The sequence below is a fragment of the Gadus macrocephalus genome, chromosome 12, assembly GCF_031168955.1.
Source record: "Gadus macrocephalus chromosome 12, ASM3116895v1".
NCBI classification, from domain to species: Eukaryota; Metazoa; Chordata; class Actinopteri; order Gadiformes; family Gadidae; genus Gadus; species Gadus macrocephalus.
This window is the reverse complement of record NC_082393.1, coordinates 13,962,051-13,967,632: the sequence shown is the minus strand read 5'-3', so window position 1 is coordinate 13,967,632 and position 5,582 is coordinate 13,962,051. Positions and strand designations below refer to the sequence as shown.

Below are 5,582 nucleotides of genomic sequence, written 5' to 3'. Positions count from 1 at the left end.
GACACAGACACACACAGACACAGACACACACAGACAGGCACACACACAGACAGGCACACACACAGACACAGACACACACAGACACAGACACACAGACAGACACAGACAGACACACACACACAGACACACACACAGACACACAGAGACACACAGACACACACAGACACACACAGACACACACACACAGACAGACACACAGACACACAGAGACAGACAGACACACAGACACACAGAGACAGACACACAAACACACAGACACACACACACACAGACACAGACAGACACAGACACACACACAGACACACAGACACACAAACACACAGACAGACAGACAGACACACAGACACACAGACACACACAGACAGACACACACAGACAGACACACAGAGACAGACAGACACACAGAGACAGACACACAAACACACAGACACACAGACAGACAGACAGACACACAGAGACAGACAGACACACACACACACACACACACACAGACAGACAGACAGACACACAGACACAGACACACACACAGACAGACACACAGACACACACACACACAGACACAGACACAGACACACACAGACAGACACACAGACAGACACACAGACACAGACACACAGACACACACACAGACACACACACAGACAGACACACAGACACACACACACAGACAGACACACAAACACACACACACAGACAGACACACAAACACACAGACACACACACAGAGACAGACACACACACAGACACGCAGAGACAGACACACACACAGACACACACAGACACGCAGAGACAGACACATACACACAGACACACACACACACACACAGACAGACACACACAGACAGACACACAGACACACACACAGACAGACACACAGACAGACACACACAGACAGACACACAGACAGACACACAGACAGACACACAGACAGACACACACAGACAGACACACAGACACACACACACACACAGAAGAAGAAGACAGACACACACACACACACACACACACACACACACACACACACACACACAGACAGACAGACAGACAGACAGACAGACAGACAGACAGACAGACAGACAGGAATATTAACATGACTCTCATTCCTATCTAGAACTTGATGACCTCCACTGCACGAACGCCTCCCAAGGTATGACAATACTTAATATTGATAAACAGCCATAATTATATTATGGCTATGTGATTTAATTTGGTTAGAGATCAGTCCAAATGACTAATTAATAGCATTTGTTTTAATTCCTATCTAGAACTGAACGACCTGGACTGCACGACCGCCTCCCAAGGTATGACAATACATGGTGTTAATATGAATTTGACATCAGATACTGATTCCTCCCAATATGGATTTGATTTGTCATGTATAACACCTATTAGCCAAATTTGAAAAATAATCAAAACAATCTTTCCTCCCATCAGATACTGATGCCCCGCAATTGTGTTCAACCAGAGACAACGATGACATCATGGACGAGAACGGGAATGGAGGTACACCTTCTTCTTTTAAATGTCTGTCAGTGGTTATAAAAATCCATGCAGGCTTTATGTCCATGTAACTATGCTCATTTAAATGCACGGCGAAATGCACATTTCTTGTCGCGTTGTGCCGGCGAAATGCACACTTCTTGGACCCCTGCATAATTCTTTTTATTCTTCCCGCCTTGAAAGTGGGACTACAGCCCAAACCGTAAATGGTGCACACGCGCCAATTACATGACTAGAACCAGGTCCGGCACCGCTACTCAGATAACCAAATCCAGACATGCCGGCCACTAGGTGGCGCTATACCAAGGAATACGCGTTTGGGGCTATAACTCCCACACCGAACCTCCCACAGTCCAAAAACTTGTACAGACAGATGCACTGGAGTCTGCTGCATCTTTTGGCCTAGGCCACGCCCATTTGCGTCCATAATTCTTTTTCACAAAATCGCGAAAACCGCAAAACTTTATTTTCGCTACTCCTCCCACATTTCTTGACCAATTGACACAAAACTTTGCACACGGCATCTCCAGACGCACACGCAAAGAAATCATAGACAGTTTTTTGATCCGACCTTCGACGACGAAACGGTAGAGTTTTGAATATTGGTTTATTAGATAAATTAGACGTGGAAAATCAAAAATCCAAAGAAATCCAAAATTAGACATCGGATCGAGTCCAAATTTTACAGCCATGTTGGTGCTAACCATAATGACGTTAGATAAAAAGTTTGAACAATGTCGCCATTAGGGGGCGCAATAAACGAGGAAATTGTATATCTTCTAATTGGCCAAAGGAATGTTCTTCAAACTATGAGGAAACCATCAAGGGGCAAACCCGAGTCTATATAAAAAATATGGCCAAGAATTATTAATGTGGGCGGGAGTTATTTGGAATAGGAAAATTGTCTTTGGAAAATTTCGCCACAAGAGGGCGCAAAAAAACGACGAAATAATACATCTCCTAATTGCCCAATGGAATGTTCTGAAAACGCGTTTTGGGCTATAACTCCCACACCGAACCTCCCACAGTCAAAACCTTTATATTCACAGATTCACTGGAGTCAGCTGCATCTTTTGGCATACGCTGTTTCTCAATTTCGAACACATGCTTCGCGTTGTGCCGGCGAAATGCACACTTCTTGGACCCCTGCATAACTGCTTGCAGTTCTAGTTAGGGGTCCAAGCCAACAGGTTGGATCCCTATTGTTTTTGTAAGGATTTTTAGGGGTCCAAGCCAACAGGTTGGAACCCTATTGTTTTTGTAGTGTTTATTTTTATTATACTTACCTGCCTTAAAGTGTGCCCACAGCCCAAACCGTAAATGGTGCAGACTTGCCAAATGCATGACTAGATCCAGATCCGTGGCGACTACGCAGACGACAAAATCCAGACATGCCGGCCACTAGGTGGCGCTATACCAAGGAATACGCGTTTGGGGCTATAACTCCCACACCGAACCTCCCACATTCAAAACCTTATACACACATATTCCCTGGAGTCTGCTGCATCTTTTGGCATAGGCCACGCCCATTTGCGTCTATAATTTTTTTTCGCAAAATGGCGAAAACCGAAAAACTGTTCTTTCCCAACTCCTCCCACATTTCTTGACCAATCGACACCAAACTTTGCACAAGACATCTTCAGACGAACAAAAAAATATAAATTCAAACACTTTTTTGATCCGAACTTCGACGACGAAACGGTAGCGTTTTGAATATTGGTATATTAGCTAAATTACACGTGGAAAATCAAAAATTCCCAAAAACCCACAATTACACATCGGATCGATAAAAAATTCGGAAAATGTCGCCATTAGGGGGTGCAATAAACGAGGAAATTGTATATCTTCTAATTGGCCAAAGGAATGTTCTTCAAACTATAAGGGAACCATCAAGGGGCAAACCCGAGTCTATATAAAAAATATGGCCAAGAATTATTAATGTGGGCGGGAGTTATTTGGCAAAGGAAAATTGTCTTTGGAAAATTTCGCCACAAGGGGGCGCAAATAAACGACGAAATAATACATCTCCTAACTGGCCAATGGAATGTTCTGAAAACGCATTTTGGGCTATAACTCCCACACCGAAGATCCCACAGTCAAAACCTTTATATCCACAGATTCACTGGAGTCAGCTGCATCTTTTGGCATACGCTGTTTCTCAATTTTTGAACACATGCTTCGCGTTGTGCCGGCGAAATGCACACTTCTTGTTAGGGGTCCAAGCCAACAGGTTGGATCCCTATTGTTTTTGTAAGGATTATTATTTTTATACTTCCTACCAAGAAAGTGGTACCACAGCCCAAACCGTAAATGGTGCCGACACGCGAATTGCATGACTAGATCCAGGTACGTGAAGACTATGCAGACGACAAAATCCAGACCTGCCGGTCACTAGGTGGCGCTATACCAAGAAATACGCGTTTGGGGCTATAACTCCCACACCGAACCTCCCACATTCAAAAACTTGTACCCACATATTCACTGGAGTCTGCTGCATCTTTTGGCATAGGCCACGCCCATTTGCGTCTATAACTTTTTTTCGCAAAATCGCGAAAACCGCAAAACTGTTTTATCCCTACTCCTCCCGCATTTCTTGACCAATTGACACAAAACTTTGCACACGGCATCTTCAGACGCACACGCAGAGAAATCAAGGGACACTTTTTTGATCCGACCTTCGACGACGAAACGGTAGCATTTTCAATATTGGTTTATTAGCTACGTTTTACGTCGAAAATCATAAATCCAAAAAATACAAAAATTAGAGATCGGATCAAGTCCAAATTTTAGACACATGTCGGTGTTACCCTTAATGGCGTTCAATAAAGAATTCGGAATATTTCGCAATTAGGGGGCGCAATAAACGAGGAAATTGTATATCTTCTAATTGGCCAAAAGAATGTTCTTCAAACTATAACGGAACCATCAAGGGGCAAACCCGAGTCTATATAAAAAATATGGCCAAGAATTATTAATGTGGGCGGGAGTTATTTGGCAAAGGAAAATTGTCTTTGGAAAATTTCGCCACAAGGGGGCGCAAATAAACGACGAAATAATATATCTCCTAACTGGCCAATGGAATGTTCTGAAAACACGTTTTGGGCTATAACTCCCACAACGAACCTCCCACAGTCAAAACCTTTATATCCACAGATTCACTGGAGTCAGTTGCATCTTTTGGCATAGGCCAAGCCGATTTGTTTTGAACACATGCTTCGCGTTGTGCCGGCGAAATGCACATTTCTTGGACCCCTGCATAACTGCTTGCAGTTCTAGTTTTTATTATTCCAGCACACTAAACCTAGAAGTGGTACCACACCCCAAACCGTAAATAGTGCCGACACGCCAATTGCATGACTAGATCCAGGTCCGTGAGGTGACGGCAGACGACAAAATCCAGACACGCCGGCCACTAGGTGGCGCTATACCAAGGGAAAACGCGTTTGGGGCTATAACTCCCACACCGAACCTCCCACAGTCAAAAACTTGCACACACATATTCACTGGAGTCTTCTGCATCTTTTGGCCTAGGCCACGCCCATTTGCGTCTATGAATATTTTTCGCTAAATCGCGAAAACCGCAAAACTGTTTTTTCCCTACTCCTCCCACATTTCTTGACCAATCAACACCAGACTTTGCACACAACATCGTCAGACGCACACAAAAAATAAAATTCGAAAACTTTTTTGATCCGACCTTCGACGACGAAACGGTAGCGTTTGGAATATTGGTATATTAGCTAAATTAGACGTGGAAAATCCAAAATCCCAAAAAATAAAAATCTGACATCGGATCGAGTCCAAATTGTACAAACATGTTGGTGCTAACCTTAATGTTGTTCGATAAAAAAATCGGAAAATTTCGCCATTAGGGGGTGCAATAAACGAGAAAATCTTATATCTTCTACAAAATTTTGCCGCGAAAACGCTACACTGACTTCTCGCTACTCCTACCACAGTCAAATCCTTTGTATCCACAGGTTCAGGGTAGCGTTTTCAACACATGCTTCGCGTTGTGCCGGCGAAATGCACATTTCTTGTCGCGTTGTGCCGGCGAAATGCACACTTCTTGTTTTTATTAT

General features: G+C 43.7%; 1 long non-coding RNA gene across 1 annotated transcript; it reads left to right on the top strand.

Moving 5' to 3' along the window:
* The first annotated feature begins 1,079 nt into the window (after positions 1–1,079).
* Positions 1,080–1,503, top strand: LOC132469098 (uncharacterized). The gene is made up of 3 exons (XR_009528357.1): positions 1,080–1,147; positions 1,266–1,301; positions 1,435–1,503. It is a non-coding gene; the product is annotated as an uncharacterized LOC132469098 (long non-coding RNA).
* The last annotated feature ends 4,079 nt before the right edge of the window (positions 1,504–5,582 follow it).